The 18693-nt window shown below is 42.1% G+C and overlaps 2 long non-coding RNA genes across 3 annotated transcripts; one reads left to right on the forward strand and one right to left on the reverse strand.

The window, feature by feature from the left end:
- Positions 1 to 10043: 10043 nt before the first annotated feature.
- Positions 10044 to 15344, forward strand: LOC113019083 (uncharacterized). 2 transcript variants are annotated; one of them, XR_003271935.1, is made up of 3 exons: positions 10044 to 10106; positions 14708 to 14865; positions 15287 to 15344. It is a non-coding gene; the product is annotated as an uncharacterized LOC113019083 (long non-coding RNA). The 2 variants fall into 2 exon arrangements; XR_003271936.1 differs by having other exon boundaries at positions 15290 to 15338.
- A 1099-nt stretch (positions 15345 to 16443) lies between these two features.
- Positions 16444 to 17911, reverse strand: LOC113012828 (uncharacterized). Its single transcript, XR_003270756.1, has 3 exons — positions 17376 to 17911; positions 16772 to 16897; positions 16444 to 16519 (listed from the first exon to the last, which is right to left on the reverse strand). It is a non-coding gene; the product is annotated as an uncharacterized LOC113012828 (long non-coding RNA).
- Positions 17912 to 18693: the final 782 nt, after the last annotated feature.

Raw genomic sequence — 18693 nt, forward strand, 5'->3', positions numbered from 1 at the left:
TCATAAGGGTGATAAATATACAACATATGTTCTTAAGACTAAAAGAATAATACAGATTTTAGTCTGAGAGATTTGATGTTCATTTACCTGCAGATGCACTATAATTCATTTGTGCAAACAAGAAATATCTACAGCTTTTCGGTCAGAGGTGGTCTTGTGATTTAAGCCGGGTAGATTTATGTGTTGATGCTACCTGCTTCATCATTGTGACTGGCTGCTGAGTGATATTTACAAACTTTAACCACGTGCTGAACTTTGGCCCAGCGTTGATATGTCTTGTTAGTATAATGAACTCTTCTTGGCTTAATGTATGATGGTGGATAAATTAAATGTGCAACCGTTACGAAAAAAAATCATAGCTGGACTGATGGCCAGTCTAGCTATGGCCATGCCATCAGTTAACCCTTCACGTGCCAGCTGTTTGCCAACCCCTGGCTTAAACCCGACAATAACCTGTAACCCTGACACTAAAACCACGCGACCCTGAAAGGATGGATGGACAAAGACGTCTAGACATACATACACACACAAACACACACACACACATAATGGAGGGAGAGTATAAAAAGCAGAGACCATGACGCTTGCATAAGGACCCCTAAAAGATATAAACAGCTCTGCTTGGAGCCAAATTGTTCCAATATAATTTTTGATCAAGTATATAGACTGAATCAAACACGTCTGGAAAATGAAAAGCATTCATATATTTAACTTGAAAAAAAAATTATATATATATATATACCAGGTTTGCACACACAGTAGCTGGTATTTTGGCCCATTCCTCCATGCAGATCTTCTTGAGAGCAGTGATGTTTTGGGGCTGTCGCTGAGCAACACGGACTTTCAACTCCCGCCACAGATTTTCTATGGGGTTGAGGTCTGGAGACTGGCTAGGCCACTCCAGGACTTTCAAATGCTTCTTACGGAGCCACTCCTTTGTTGCCCGGGCGGTGTGTTTTGGATCATTGTCATGTTGGAAGACCCAGCCTCGTTTCATCTTCAAAGTTCTCACTGACGGAAGGAGGTTTTGGCTCAAAATCTCACGATACATGGCCCCATTCATTCTGTCCTTAACACAGATCAGTCCTCCTGTCCCCTTGGCAGAAAAACAGCCCCATAGCATGATGTTTCCACCCCCATGCTTCACAGTAGGTATGGTGATCTTGGGATGCAACTCAGTATTCTTCTTCCTCCAAACACGACGAGTTGAGTTTATACCAAAAAGTTCTACTTTGGTTTCATCTGACCACATGACATTCTCCCAATCCTCTGCTGGATCATCCATGTGCTCTCTGGCAAACTTCAGACGGGCCTGGACATGCACTGGCTTCAGCAGCGGAACACGTCTGGCACTGCGGGATTTGATTCCCTGCCGTTGTAGTGTGTTACTGATGGTGACCTTTGTTACTTTGGTCCCAGCTCTCTGCAGGTCATTCACCAGGTCCCCCCGTGTGGTTCTGGGATCTTTGCTCACCGTTCTCATGATCATTTTGACCCCACGGGATGAGATCTTGCGTGGAGCCCCAGATCGTGGGAGATTATCAGTGGTCTTGTATGTCTTCCATTTTCTGATGATTGCTCCCACAGTTGATTTTTTCACACCAAGCTGCTTGCCTATTGTAGATTCACTCTTCCCAGTCTGGTGCAGGTCTACAATACTTTTCCTGGTGTCCTTCGAAAGCTGTTTGGTCTTGGCCATGGCGGAGTTTGGAGTCTGACTGTTTGAGGCTGTGGACAGGTAATACATATAATTTGCTGGTGCTACACTGTGCTTTGAGGGTCAATAACAGCATAACAGAACTCACTTATGGTACTGCATTCATTCTATAAAACAATAACTGTCTGTGACTTTAAACCGCAGTATAAACGCAACATTCAAGATAACAGTTAAAAGTAACGTAACCATAAACAATAAAACAATGACATCAAAACAGCAGCACATGTCCCAAGGCATGATGGGAGAGAACTAGCTGCTCCCCCAACACGCCACACAGCCCCCACCTGAGTGGTTAGCTGTCCCCAGCAACCGACAAGTCCATAGCAAAGTCTCTGAGGTGTTGGGGAAGGCGACGGCGTCTTTGAGGACATTCCATGGGGGGATCCGAAGACCAAGTCCACTGGGGTACAAAGCTCATGCCCAAACATCAAGGTCGCTGGAGTGCACTCAGTAGATTCCTGGACCGCCAAACAGTAGGACATTAGGACCAGGGGAAGGTGTTGATCCCAGTTGCGCTGCTGGCGGGAGGTCAGGATAGCAAGCTGGGTGGCTAGGGTGTCGTTGAAGTGTCGCTTTGGGATTGCAGTGGCGTCATCCAGGTCTTCCTGATACCCAGCCGCTAACAGACCTCGTACGTAGAGTCGTACGTAGTGAGGAATGTAAAATTATTAACAAGATAATCGACCACTGATGTGGTAGTGTTCAGATAGCTGCTCTGCTCGATGAGCATTGAAGATGATAACAGTGGGTGGATTATATTCTTAAACTTAGTTACAGCGCTTTCAGAAAGACCTCTAATGTGATAAAATCTACTCTCCACTGTTGTGGAGGGCGGGGCCCCGGTAACCCTATCTCGGGCAGGGTAAACTGTTCCCTCGATGTTTTCCTCATAAGGGGCCTGCTCTGGCCCCTGGAAGACAATTGACTATGGTTGCCGGTGTCTCTAACTTCACATGTCTGAGAACAGAATCACCAATTACCAGAGTTTGACCCCCGGCAGATGTGTTGCCAAGTGGGGAAACACAGTTAGACACATGAACAGGTTGATGGTGTACCTGGGGCTTCTGTTTAAGACTATGCTTCCTCGTCACCGTCACCCAGCCGCCCTCTTTCCCCAGCTGCTTGGGGTCTGCCGGGGAACAGCTAGCGGGGCCTACACTATCTTCGGCTGCACCAGCTACAGGTGCCTGGCTAGCTACGAGTGAATGAAGGTTGTGAAGCCGAGTCTCCAATTCAGTAATCCTGACCTCCAGAGCTGCAAACATGCTACATTTGTTACAAGTATCATTACTGCTAAAGGAGGCCGAGGAGTAACTAAACATCTGACACAATGAGCAGGAAAGTGCAGGAGGGACTAGTGAAGTAGCCATGGTGCTATGAGCTAAGCTAAGCTAGCAAAACAGTACAGACACAGTGAGTGAATACTTTGGCTATAAATTAGGTAGTGAGTACACAGAAAGTGTGCTTCAGATGAAGCACGTGAAGATCATACTATGAAAAAAAGAATGTATTTGAAGTTTTTTAAATTTTAATCACAACCGAGCGAACGAACACCAAGTGACAGCGCCGCCAGTGGAAGTGTGTCAGTGGAAAGTCATCTCCTTCCGGAAGAGGTGGCACTTTTTGGGGTGGAGACGAAGGCGAACCTGGCGGATAGCATGGAAAATGGCAGTCAGGTTAGTCAAGGCTTTCTCATAGTCTTTCGCATGGACGAGGAGGTCATCCAGGTAGACCACACATCGGTCGTGGGGAATGTCAGCCAGAACCCTCTCCATTAGGTGCTCGAATGTGGCTGGGGCATTGCAGAGGCCGAAGGGCATCACCTTAAACTGCCACAGTCCCTGGCCAATGGAGAAACCAGTCTTTGGGCAGGCCTCTGGCATCAGCTCCACCTGCCAGTAGCCACTGCGCAAATCAAGGGAACTCAAACAGCAGGACCCAGCAATGTCGTTGAGGGCATCGTCAATCTAGGGCAATGGGTAGAAGTCCTTGCGTGAGATGTTGTTGAGTAGACGATAGTCGAGACAAAATCACCAGGTACCATCCTTTTTCCGAACAAGCACGGCCAGGGCTGCCCAGGGGCTGTTTGAGCGTTCTATGATGCCCGCCTCTGCCATTTCCCTGATCTTCTGCTCTGCTACGGCACGCTTGGCAAGGGGAAGGTGACAAGAGCGGAGGTGGATGGGGTGTGCATCCCCAGTGTCAATGTCGTGTTGTACCAGGCTGGTTTGCATGCAGTCCTCATCCTTGGCTGCAAAGATGTCAGCAAACAAGTCAAGTAACTCCTGCAGCTGCTGTTGTTGATCAGACCCTCGCAGCTCCTCTGGTATAGGTCCTCGACAGCTTTCTTGGTCTCAGTGGACAGTTGCTGTAATGCTGATGAAGGGGAGGCCCCTTCCACCGCCAGTGGCGACAGGCCCTCAGGCTTCCTGACACTGGCTGAAAAAGTGGAGGCAGGCAGCGGGACTTCCTTGGTGGTGTGGAGCTCCACAGCCTCCTTGCCCAGGTAAAGGATTGCTCTTGACCCATCCACTGTGGCCTCCCATTTGGCCAGCACGTCCAGACCAATGATGCATTGGTCCTGGATGCTGGCTAGTGACAAAATATAAATATATATTTTTTTGTGCTTATTTTCTGATTATATTGTTTTTGTACTTTGTAATAAAGTCTGGCAGAAAGAACTAGATCAGAGGGTGACAGGTTGCCTAGCAACAGAGGCTTCAGTAAGGGGAAGTTAAGAAACAGGAAGTTGCAGAGGCATATTAATAAAATACAGGAAACCAGACAGAAAAAGCGGAACTAGTAACATACACACACATTAGTCAGACCTGAGGGAGTTGTTTTGGTCGAAGCTCTGTGTGGGTGTGTGACGTATGGCAGAACTATATATACGTATTTCGCCGGCCATGCTTTTAGAACTGGGGGGTACATGCTTGTATCTGCAGTTCTCCTTTTCTGGAAATATAAAATAAATATAATTTTTTGAACTTGACCACTCTGTGACGGAAGTCTTTCTCTGTCGCCAAAAGAATTCAAACAGAATTAAATACTAGCAAGAACCAGTGGTCCACAGTGCAGTTAGCAACAGTCACCAGAAGGGATCTTTCCCCCTTAACTCTGGCGCGCTCCCTCGTGACTGTGGTGATGTGGTGCTGAGTGTGATTCGGTGGGTTGGCCGAGGACAGATTGCTGGTGGGGGGCAGTTCCTCTGTTGTGCCACCCCGCCTTAGTTTAACGGCAGCTGAGGTGCCAGGCTTCGTGGGCTCGGTGTTGGACAGTAGCGTGCAATGTGGCCTGGTTCTCCGTGTAGCTGGTCTGGCCTTAAACTCTGATTGCCGGTAGTTCTCTGCGTTGCGTTGTGCGAAAGACCAGAGGAGTCAGCTCTCACTTTGCCAGCTGGGGTGGATTTATTCTCCCATAACTGTTTAAAATAAAAACAAAACTGTACAGCGACTTAACTTTACTGGACTTCTGCATGAACACCTCTCCTCAGCGGGGCCTCTAGGCGACTGAGGTGCAACATCACAACAAATCTAATTAACAAATAAAACTGCTAAAATACTAAAATGTATTTATAAACATATCTAACAAATTAAAATGCACTTCATTGTGACCATATAGCGACAATTACCTCATCAACAAAATTATTCTTTAGGGAGACTTCATTTACCAGTGGCAATTTTACATATTTTTTTTAGTTAAATATATCTAACAGTAAGTTCAAACAGTGAACATGCATCACAAACAAACAAAAGATATAACCAGTATACATGACACAAAAATAAAAGAGGGAGCTCACATACCTCTTTAAAAAAATACAAGTTTTGATCTCCTCCATACCCGCTTCACACCCTGGAGGACGGGGCTGTGGCCCCCCCACACTCCCTAGCAGATCATTACATGGAGAAACCTTTGGAATGCAAGCATGCTGATCCACACGGGTATGCACACATGGGTATTCACAGACGCGGACTAAAGCTTTCTTGGCTGCTGCCTCAAAGCACACTGTGCGCTGTCTATCTTGCGTGCTGCACAATATCGTTTATTACTTAGTAAATACTGATATCTATGACTAGCTAGTTTATTGTGATGGTGCTTTGTTTTCTCTATTATTATGTTGCTCTTTGTTGTTTGCTGTCTCCTCTGTTTGTTTTTGTTTGTTTGTTTGTTTGTTTTTTTTCTCCATACAGGTGACCAAAAAAATACAAAAACATCACAGCGACTTCACTTACTGGAACTTCCAACATGGAAACACCTTCAAGGGGGAGAGAAGGATAGTGGACCACATGAGAAACTGCCTGCATGCTCCTATGCTGTCATCTGAGAATGGCTAACTAGCATGTTACAATAAAGTGCTGTACTTGACAGAGAAAGAATAATTCACACTAAAACATGTAACAGAACAGTGAGACAAAGTGCACAGAGGGAACGAGCACTGTTTGAATTACTTTTAGTTACTTTAACTGTGTTTATTCGCACTGTAACTGAGAACACTAGCGTACACTCACCTCTCCTCAGCAGGGTATTAAACCCGATTCTTTGATCCCCATGATAGAACAGAGAAAACCCGACTCAGAGTGGTCAAAACATTTATAATTCTTTATTCAATCATCTTCCGGAAGAGAGAGCCCTGCACAGCCCAAAGCCAGTTGCAGAATCTCTAACATTAGAAGCTCAACATGAGTCTCATATAGGTGTTATTTTGGTACTTCACACGTCACACAGTTTCGATACAAACAACTCCTTTTACTCCGTTCCTCTTTTCTTTGTGTCTTACTTCCTGTGCAGCTTGCAATAACTTCCCCTTTCTGAGGTCTGTTGCCAGGGCAACCTGTCATCCTTCATCTGAACTTAGTTTCACTCTCTGTCTGCTCCTCATATGCTGCAAAAACATGCAGTTTCCTGTCAGCCTGCGACCTAGTCAAGTCTGGGCCTTTCATAAAACAATCTAATCAGCAAATAAGCATTAAGAATATATATTTATTTCTTAACAGGGGCCTCTAGGCAACTGAGGAAAATAGCACGCAGCTACAGCAAGTGACTTCGTGGAAAGTCAAAGGTAACACAAACAAAATAAAAGCTCCCATAATATAAATACAGAAAATAAACATGTATAAATAAACACTTATACATAACCAATACTGACAAAGCAAAGTAACACTGCAGGATGGATCTTTGGTGAAATATAAATTATTTTTTAATACACCTGTTACATCCGCATCAATGGCAGTTGTCCCTGGATTGGCCACCTGCTCGTCTACTCGCCAAGATTGCCAGGGTGGTGTGATGGTGGTTTGGAGGGCCTTCTCCTCCTGGTCACTCCCTTCGTAGTCCATTTGACACACTTTGTGACTTGTGCCAGGGCTACATGCACCTGAGCTGAGCACATGCTCCACTCTTTCTGTCTCAGTTAGAGCTGCTGCCAGGGTTTCTGGTGCATGCAGGCTGATGTGCTCTTGTAGTTGTTTTGGCTGGAGACCCTGAACAAAAGCCTGGAGAGCAAGCTCTTCCTGTGCTGCAGCATCAAAAGCAGGGTACTCTCTTCATGCATAAAGACAAAGGTCTCCAGCATAGGCACCCAGACTCTCCTCTTGTCTCCGTGGGCGGCTGGCAAGTTTATCTTAGGCATCATCTGCATGTTTACGGAGACCAAACCTGCTCTGCATTGCTCTGGCTACAGCAGGACAACTTAAACGCTCTTCTGGCTGAAGATCTGTGAGGATCTGCAGGGCCCTGCCTTCCAAGGCGAGAGCGACTTGGACAGCTGTCTCCTCTGTTGACCATCTGTTTAGCTAAACACGTTTTCACTCTCAACTCGTCAAACGTGTGATGCATGGTCAGGCTCCCTCTGCTTCACTTATGGACACGCAGGGTACCCCCCTCGCGTCGGGAATTGACGTGGAGGGTCCTCCGATTGAAGAGATTGCCGCGGAAGTGCCTGTTGTCAGTATATTTAGACATTTTCCAAATCACATTGTAGTGACGTATACAGAACACAATAAATTATATAATGTAAACAACTACCTGAAAAACAGGTAGAACGATACTTTTGTATCGTTTATTGCATTTACGGAGGGAGTGATGTATGCTGGGTAACGGCACAGCTAGCTACTGGGTGACTTTATTCACCCGCTTCGGCTGTTATCAGTCCATACAATGGGCGTTATTAGCACAAATCAGTCCCATAGATATGGACCATCTCCTGCTGGATTGTTCAGAAGGTTGTTCTCATCCATCCAGATGGAGGATCACTAACAGGAGCGTGGGAAGACTCCAGAATCCACTCTGGCTGGATATGCAGTGGATATTACCAACAGGTAAGACCATTTAAACGGACAGCATTTATAGAATGACTATTAACCCTTTACAGCCGATCGGAGCGGGCACGCTCTGTTTTGCGTAACTATTTTTAAATCCCGGTAGCTCTGCAACCACTTAAGCTAGCACAATAATTTTTTTTGCATATGAAACTGGAGGAGTTGTACTTACATCTTATGCCATCAGCTTGTCCTAGGTCACAGTTTCCTTCCACATATAGCTTTGCAAAAACTGCATAAAAATCACTTGCAGCAACAAAAACATGATATTCCAGAAACACGCTTCGCCGATCCATCAGCTGTTTGTAACACTTCCTATGTCCATCAGCGCGAACTATCACATGACCGCATGACCTGCCCGAAACCGGAAGTGACGTCATTTTGCGGAAATGTAGTTTTTTACGATCGGGCCCTTATGAGCTTGTGTTTTACTTCTTATGTGTTTTAAAAAGTTATGTTTGAGTTTATGACTTTCTGTGTCGTTTCTGGGATGCTTAGGACTCATATTGCACTGCTGGAAATAGTTTATTTTGATGCATATGCTGTTATTTTGCAAATTTGCACTATAATATTTATTTTCGTTTTTCCTGCAGTATATAAAAATTGGTGTATTTCAAAAATAAAACTATGAAGACACTCAAAATAAATTTCCTGTGGTGGGAAACTAGTTTGTGTAACTTTTTTGTATTTACAGTTTTGAGGGATAAGCCTCTTAAATTTCTCTAACTAGAAATATATGTTAAAAAAACAAAAACGATTTTCAATTTTTTTGTAGTTTATTGCACTTTTTTGCAATTTATGTAATTACTATGCACCTAATGCAGACATATTATTAAAGTTTGGGCTATAATGGTTGTATTGATGTATAGCAACTTGAAATGCTCCCAAAAATGGCTCCACAGCATGTAAAAATATAATATAAGCTCTGGCGAACTTGGTTCTATGGTAGGTCTTAAAGGGTTAAAAGTCAGCGAGTGTCAGTAATGTTAATGTGGTTATCTTAGTAATACACAGAGTGCTAATATAACAGCTTTAAGATGCATTTGTAGATATTATTACGTGTTTTACCGTCTTTATGGTGCTAGCTTAAAGTTACGGTGTAAACGTTAGCTTATATTAGTAAAGCTGTTACTGGTTAAACGATGTTAGCACAGAGATATTAGCTTCTGTCATGACTGATGAAGTTACTAGTTAATAAACTTTTCAGTAAAGTGTTTAATTGCAGCCACAGATTGACAGCAAATATCTCGATTAGCTTCAGTGCATCTATAATAAATATGTGCAAGTTTCAGTGCTTCGTTTAAACTGTATGATACTTATACTGACCCAGGGTCAGTGTAAAATACAATCCCAGCTGTGTGAACAAAGCCTGGCTCCTTTAATCCTGCATGACAAACCTCAGGATGCAGGTTATTATTACTCTTTCCTGCTGGCACACCTGTCACACCTGAGAGTCAGCTAGAAACTTACAGTGACGTGGACATCATGCAAAGACTGCCAGACTCTGTAATACTGCAAATGATCAGTGACTCAGGTTATCACTAAACTTTAAACGGCACCTCTGTGACTCTGTGTGCTGAACATCTAGGATTGAGTCAGGCTGCATTGACTGTGGGACTTTAATGTGTTAAAAGCAGGTTGAAGACGGCTCAGAAACATTTGAAGATTAAAATTTAGCATTATGGCTGCTGGTGGTTTGTAAAGCCTCTACTCAGCTGTATTTTTGTTACTAATTTATGTTTGTTGTTGTTTAACACAGATTTCAGAAGAGCAAATGTGCTTAATAGTTTAACTAGATTTCATTTGTCAGTGTGGGACTGCTGAGTCACCTGAAGAACTCATTTCATTCATTCTCCACATGATGTTCATTTACAGAAATGTATTCCTCCCAAAGGGTGAACTAGTGTGTTTCCATAGATTACCTCTGTATGAATGTACTTCTTAAATGAAGGCAAGTGTTTGTCCTTTTTTGTTCCTCAGGTACAGTACGTGATATCAAGGGCAGGTGGTCAACACTGGGGGTAGACAAGAAGCAGACGTACTTCCAAGAGGGAGCTGCAGTGAGGTCAGAGGTCAGAATCTGAAACAGCTCAGGTTTATATTTTAGAGGTTATAAAAAATCAAAATGTATTTATAAAGAAACCTTTAAATAATAGTCATAATTATGATTATTATAAGAAATATCAAACATTTAAGTGGATTTTCTGTTACACATATTGTGTTAGCCCTGCAATAAACTGGCAGCCTGTCTTTGTCCTGTATCAGCTGGGATAGGCTTCATCCTCCCGCAACCCTGAATTGGATACATTGTATTCCAATTATGTAATCTGATCATTTACAAACTCAAGGTATCTAATCAAAATGTAAGTAATAATTATAAAATGGGAAAGCAGAAATAAGTGTGACATGAATGTTGTCAGTAAAGCATAGATATGGTTCAAAGATTATTCTGTCAACTGGTTCAACAATGGTAAATGATTAATGATTGATACTTCTGATTATAACTGTGATCATAAGAATACAAAATGAAATATCTCCTGGTCACAATACCCATGCACTAAAATCAAAATGTTGATTTAATTTACTAATAAGTGACACACAATGCCCCAGCTGCTGCAATGAAGAATGCTTTACTGACAAAGGCTCAATGCTGCACACAACAAAGTCAAATATGGAATATGCTATAATAATAAGCCCACAGGGCATTTGTGTGGTCTGGGGAGCAGAGTCCGGAGCGGTTTGGTTATGAAAACGATGCCTGTGCGAGATATCCGGGGCTTAAGGCCTCGACTTAATTGTTTACTGTACACTAAAAAGAAAAGAAAACACTCTGAGCAGTGGTGCAGAGTGAAAACGAGGAATTAACAGTGTGAGTTTTATTTCAGAGCGCCACGTCATTGTGATGGAGATTTAATAAAGGAGGAACACACGGACAAAGAAGAAGAGAAGGGGGGACAGCCTTTGAGCACGATTGCCTGGGGCATTAAAGTTCTGTACTAAATTCTGGTTTCCAGTGGGAGAAAAGTCACGCAGTGCCAGTAGTAGAGCTAGGTTGAGTGATGATTCTAAATTACTGTAAGTAAGTCATCGTACACCGTTCAAGTTTCAAAACGGGGATCTAGACTTTGTTGAACCCTAGGCAATTTGAACAGGTAAAATTCGAGTGACCAAGTAGCAGTTGAATAAAAGTCATTGAATAAGTGTTGAAATAAACTGGCAGAATTAAGAGAATTAAAACATTTCAAGAGCTCAAATTACTTAATGGTTCAATTTTGTTTCACGAACGCAAAACATATAGGTTTATGAATATGAAAAGGTTGAGGTGGTGTTGATTTGACTCTGTGTAGGTTTAGGTTGGTATTTTTATTGATGGGAAGAATATTCAGTGACAAGTCCTAAGACCCGGGCGTCTGCATTTTGTTTTTGTTATTTTTCATTTTATTTTGTTTTATATTTTGAACAGTGCACTGATTTTTGTTTGTGAATCTTTTCTCTAAGCAGATCTGCACATCGGAAATTACAAGCATTACACGTCGGCGAGAAAATTGTTGTAAGTGAGTTTCTCCGCATTGAAATGGGTTCTGGAGGAAACACTTGTGGGGACAATTAGAAACGGGAGTCCCTGTTTAAAAAAGGATTCAGCGAGGTAATCCAAATTCAAGTTCTTGTTTTCTTTTTGAGATGACGTCATTTTGCTGAGGGCGGAAATCTAAAGGCGGCAATGGTTTCCACAATCAGCAAAGAAAGAAAGAATGGATGAAAGACTGGAAATAAAAACAAACGGACTGACTGGTAAAAGATGACAAGACTAGACCATGACTCAAGGTTAACCACCTCCACCTAGATAGGATAAAAGGGTGGATGAATTTATGTGTGTTTCTTTTTACAGGAGTAGAAGGATGACAAAATATTCGAGGATGAGTGAACCTGTAAATGCCATTTTTGTGTCTTGTGTTGCTTACAGAGGTAACTGCGCAGCGTTACCATTTACATTTTCTTCCCTACAGGGTTACAGTTTTAATGTTTTTCTATTACAGGATTTCTGGGCGGATGTGTGAAGAAACGGTGTTTATGGGTTAGGAGTGGGGGATGCTATTACACTGTATTCTGGTGAGAGTGTTGGGGGAGACACACCCTGTCTTGAAAACTGTGATTCTTTTACAGGAAATGTTTTTATAGCACCTATGGAATGAGGATGGCTGACTACGGTCAATGTGCTGCTGATGTTTGCTTTGCTTTGGTGAGAAGGGTGCAGTAGAAAACAGACAAGTGACATGATAACAAGTAATAATAACAAATAACAAATTTGGGGACAGTTTGACCTAGAGCCCACTAACTGGCCATTAGGGGCTCTCTCTCTTGGAATAACATTGCCCAAAGGGTGAATAAAGCAAATTGTGGCAATAATAGTGATTTAATGATTGGAGAAACCTGAACATTATACTTGTCTGTTGTGCTGAACCGTTTATTACTCTTATGATTTGCAGGTGGTTGTAAATAAGCTGTTTACTTTAACAGGTTTGCTTTTTAGCTGAATTGCAAAATACAACTAGAACGATTAATTGAGACTAATCGCTACTAACCTGAAACTGAGGAGGTTCTATATAAGGAGGAATTAAAACAGGTATAAAATGCATCTGATCTTTAATTGCAGGTGGGACCATGAAGATTTTTTGGTACAGATTGCAGGTTGTTGCTCATTATTGAAGTGTGCTCATAAAGGCAAAAAGCTATATAGGGGTCTATCATTTGGTCTGTGTTTTAATAATTTAGGTATGGCAAAATTAAAGGTTTCTAGACAATTTAGGGAACGAGTGAGAAGCATAATTAGATGATCAGAAACTGAGTATTACACTCAAGTTAGAATTAAGAATGCCCAATTTGTTTGAGGTCTGTTGTTCATTTTTATACACACCTTGCAAATGTGCTTATAAGGAGCTGGCACGTAGTCTGTGAAGGTCAAAAGCTTCATCCGACAACGGATCGGATTGATATATTGGAGCTATTGACTTCACGTGCAGAGGGTTGAATGCATGCACGCTTACACACATAACCATGGCATAGGATTGGAATAAACAAAGTCAACAACATTAGGTTAGGAGAGCCAGCGCAGGAGAGGTGTTGGCTTTCTGTCTCTTGCAGAGAAGGGAACAGACACCAGACGGGGACACGGAGATATGGGGATCCTTCACAGCAACTGGGGTCAAGTGTCATGGCCTTGGGGCTCCTTGAGAAGATGGATCCCATAACCACAGCGATAACCAGGAAGGGGTTGGCGAAAACTAGGAACACCAGAGACCAACGAGATCTGTGTAACGACTGAAGGGTGGTATAACCCCGGAAGTCGAAGAAAGAAGAATCCGAGGGCGTTTCTTCACTCCAAGAGGAGGTGGTAAAGGGGCCTGAAGCGTGTCAGGCTGAAACTCGAGTCCGAAGCTAAAAGAACAGCTGGGTTGTGGGAAAATTGGAAAACAACGGAGGCGTTGGGATTGATAAGTGTCATAACGTGTTTGTTTGGTTTGGAAATAAATCCTGGTGTGAGTTGGGCTGGCAAGCCAGCCCAAAGAGGAGGAATGTGACCAGGAGATATTTTATTTTGTATTCTTATGATCACAGTTATAATCAGAAGTATCAATCATTAATCATTTACCATTGTTGAACCAGTTGACAGAATAATCTTTGAACCATATCTATGTTAACATTAATCTACACAGATTATCAGTACTTTAATCAGTCTATTGTTGTTCTCTACTATTCATGTTATTTGCTTAAAGCTGTTTCACAGTTCGGTAATCACTCAGAAGCCTGTGGGGCCTGCTGGACCCTGCCTTGGTTCTATGTTCAGTTCTGCACGTACACAGGCCTTGAAAGTACATGCACGCTCTTATATAACACATGCATGTGTACACACACACTTAGTAAGAATAGGACAGTTTTCTGATAGATATACTTTCACAATAGACACGAATAGATATACACACAACACACACTGGTTTTCTCTGAGTGCTGGGCTGAGTGGAAACATCTGGAGGCCTTATAAGGAGAACTTGTGGAGTGAGGGGAACTTCCTGAGTTCTGAGAACTGACTGATACTTATCATGTGACTTGACGTCATCATTGTAATAAAAGCTTTGTGAGATGCTTGCTCGGGGGAGATCGGCTCTAAAAAGGCTTGTGATGCTCATCTTCCCCATATGTACATATGTATAATAAAAATCACTATTCTGACATCTACTGAGACCATGCAGTCGTTTGTCTCTTCCTCAAATTCGAACCCTGACAATGTAAATGTGTGAGCTGACATAGAGGACAGCTACATGTAGTCTGAAAAACCTTTGTTGTCAAGTTTGCAGGTATATCAGCACGAGACATTCTTACATAGAAGAGACTGTTAAAGTCTCTAACTCAGTGAAGCATTATTGGTGGTCCCGTCTGTTTGGATAAATATAATAACCTGATGTATGTCCATTTATTGACACATTTTCTTAAGTGCTTATCCAGTTCAGGATCACAGTGGAGCTGCAGCTGGATATGTTCACTAAATAAACCTTACAAAAGTTAACAATAAACCTGCATCCATGTACGTTGTTGTCCACAGGATGAGAAAATCAAACTGGAAGACTGTGGAACATGTTAATAAATGTTTGTGTGTTTATCCCTGTGTCTTTCACAGGAGGCGCTGGAAGGTTTCCCTAATAGTTCCTGGTGAATCAAAGCAGAACCATAAAGGTTGCTGGACTGCATGATGGCCTTACCCCTGAGCCGTCATCCTGTTAAAGGATGAACCAGTTAGAAGCTGTTTTCAAAGTAGCTGAGCAGATTTCATCTCAAGTAAGCAATTAACTGTTTGTTCATCTGTTCTGCCACTTAAAGAGCATTTAAGGACGTCGTTTGAGTGTCCAGTTGAATTAATTCTACTGGCTCTCATGGTCATTTGTTATTATAGACATATTTTTCATGTTCATCCAGCTATTTAGTAAATTCTATCTATTTAGTAATATCCGTCAGCTATAAAATGTAATATAAATATAAGAATATCTAAATATCTCCTGCCCTTTATGTTTTAATGATGTAAGTCTGTTATCGTGTTACATTAGCATTCCTCACATATCAATGAGATGCTGTACAGTACTACTGACGCAGCAGAGGGATAACGACGGCTATTCAACATCGTTACACGACACATTCGAGCTGCATGATGCAGACAAAGTGACTAAATCATCTTTTTTGTGGTTTATTGTCTTCAAACCAGCAGACAAAGCCGATTGCAGAAGATGTCAGAGAAGAACTTCAGGCCGTGGACTGAAAAGGTATTTTTTTCTTGTTATCAAAGGCATTTGGAGTGACGGCTTCTACAACTGGTTGTGCTAAAGTAAAGCTTACAGTCTAAGAAATCACAGTGTTGATATTCAGCACAAAGAGAAAAGCTCACTTGTTTGAATTTATTTACAATCATAGTTTTATAAATTCTGACTGTAAACAGCGTTTACAGCTTTGATATTGTTTGACACTCGATATCAGGTGATAGGGTTTAATTTAAAGGTTTCTGTGTCCCAATGAGCCATTTACACTGATCAGTGTCAGTTTAACTGTAACACATTCATTATTTAGATTCAACAAAGAAATAACTGAATGTAAAAATGGCAGCCCTCAGGCAGGTTTATGCATATATATGCATGCATTATGAAATTTATGTATCCCAGATAATTGTTATTCATCTAGTCATGGCAGACCCACCTCTTCCTCCCAAGTTAACTGCAACCCAAAAGAACTAGTGGGGCTATTTACACACTCACAACCAGTGTGGGGTAAAAAGAGCCACCAAAAAGCTGTCAGCCACAGATGTGCTAGAAGAGTTAGAAACTCTACTTATGGAGAAACTTTCTAAGTTTAACAGGGGACAGGTACTCCTGCCCAAATAACATGATATAACCCCACATACAGCCCAGCCATAAAATGAACCAAGTCATTTAGTTAAAGACAGCATGGGACCAAATGCATGTAACCAGCCTGCACCAACCTGACATTTCTTCCTCCTGAATTAAATGAATGAATGGATGAAAGTTAAATGACTACAAACCTAAAGCCACTAGTTCCCACACTGGAGCTCCCTGACACTGTGTGTTAACTGTATTTAGCTTGTATCAACAGTTGTAACAGGCTGTTGCTCTGGGTCTAAACAGAGCGCGTTGTGTGTGACGTCTTCTTTTGCGCATGCGGGCCGCTTTGAGCGTTCACACTAGAACACGTTTGCTGTCGCATTTTATTTGTAGTGTGAACGAGCAGACAAAAAAATCGGATTTGATCAAAAAATCGGAATTGAGCATTAAGACCTGCAGTGTGAACATAGCCTAACATTTAAGGATGACTTGGATCGTCTCCTGAAGCCTGGGACTCCTAGTGTTAAAGGGGAGACAAGTGTATCCACTGATCCACGTCACTTTACCTGGATGATGACTCCTCTCCCCCTCACTCAGAAACACTCCTAATATAACCAAGCAAATAAATAATATTGAAGATTTACTTACATCATTACAAAAACAGCAAAAACATCTCCCTTTGATTCCATTTCTCCATTCCTGCTGAACATCAGGCAACAAATATCTCAATAAATCACAGTAAAATGTAAAGCACATGTTTTCTCTGCTTTGTCTAACCTCTGCAGAGCCTCTGTCAAGAACAACATAACTGTAAGCATAAAACAAATATACATTTCATAACACGTCACTGGACAAACCTCGGTCAGTTGATTTCCTCTGTGCAGTGCAGACGAACATCAGTCAGCAAGTGACTCTGCTGGTTCTTCTGAGGAAACACCACCGTCTCTCCACGCCGTCACCATCTGTGAGCACAAACTGCTGCTCTGCCAGCATGTAGGAAATCACATATCACACACACAGGGGTGAAGAAACATTAGAGCTCAACTTTGGATACTTTAGATCTAAACAGATCAAAGTAGCTCTTAGTTTCAGCAATCAGACAAACAATGATACCAAACTGATTCTGTATGAATACAATATGGTATTTTCAATGCAGGTGTCAAATTAATTTACTAAAACTAATACAGATATATGTTTGTTTGTTTTTTGATAAATTCGTTTGCTAAATTATAAGAATATATATTTTTTTTCATTTAACAATTGCAACTGAAAGAAATTAAATATTGAACAAAAATATATTGTCACATTCTGAGCATGCTCAGCACGCTGACAGACTTGAAGTTGCTACAGATTGTAAGAAGTGATAATTATAGGGAAGAAACTTCTCTTTTTCATCCGTTTAATCAAACATTTGATGCCTCAGCTGTCTCAGTCCTATAGCGTTCTGCAACTACAACTAACCTGAGGCTTGGATTTGGCTGCAGGTGCCCCTGTACATCCTTCTCAGCAGCACACATGTGGGTACCATTTAATCCCACTTCTTCCTGAGCTTTGCTTCATCACAAGACCAAAGGTGGCATCCCGTGTCACAGTCTTATCATCATCCAGAAGAAACATTTGAAGAAACATCATGGAGAAGAAACATTTACGCGCCTCCTGGTTTTGTTTTCTGATCCTGCAAAAAGACTGAGGACAACAAAGCCCAGAGAACACGAGATACACAACATCCAACATTCAGACTCAACAGCCTCCATAAATGAAGAGCACCAGGTTGGTTCAGTTATAGTAGATATGAGCATACTTCACATTACTGGGTATGAATAATAATGAGGAGGCAAACTTTGAAGATGCAGAGCATGATGTCCCATCATCAGACTGTAAACAAACATCCACCAGGCTTCTTTGTTGCCAAAATTGATGATTCTCCCATCAGGGATCAGTAGCGTGTATTAACCTGTGGTATAAGCAGCAGTCACTGAAATATTACTGTTTCAGATAAGAAATCTAGGACATAAAAGCCAGGGTGGGAGGGATCTTAAAGAAGGCCCAACAGCGTCTCCACTTTCTGAGAATCCTCAGAAAAATGGTCCTGAAGAAGGAGCTGCTGACCGTCTTCTACCGCTGCTCCATTGAAAGTGTGCTGACATATTGCATCGGTGTGTGGTTCTCCAGCTGCACCACAGCACACAGAAAGGCACTCCAGAGGGTCATCAACATGGCCCAAAAGATCATTGGACATCCTCTTCCCTCCCTGAAGGACCTGTACAGCACTCGCTGTCTCAAGAGGGCACGCAGCATCCTACGGGACTGCACACACCCAGGACACCGGGTGTTTAAGCTGCTGCCGTCTGGCAGGAGGTTCAGGCTGCTGAGGTCCCGAACAAATAGACTCAAGGACAGCTTTTACAACAGGGCAATAGCCCTGATCAATGTAAATAGCTGACCTGACTGGATACCTCCCTGGACTTTTTAGGGGGAGGTAACAATGTTTAAAACGATAACAATAATATTTATATTTATAACAAGGTGCAATAATAATTAATGTGCAATAATAACAGTGTGCAATACACATACACTTATTCTTCTTTTTTATACTAAGTTAATATACTGTGTTGTGTTGTTTGTTACGTTGTGATGTGTCATATCGTGTCGTGTTGTGTTATATGTAGTGCCGACGTAGGACAGTTTTTCCAATTTCATTGTACTACTGTACTATGTATGACTGTGCAATGACAATAAAGAGTTATCTTATCTTATCTTATCTTATCTTATCTTTGCA

The sequence above is a fragment of the Astatotilapia calliptera genome, chromosome 3 (assembly GCF_900246225.1).
Source record: "Astatotilapia calliptera chromosome 3, fAstCal1.2, whole genome shotgun sequence".
NCBI classification, from domain to species: domain Eukaryota; kingdom Metazoa; phylum Chordata; class Actinopteri; order Cichliformes; family Cichlidae; genus Astatotilapia; species Astatotilapia calliptera.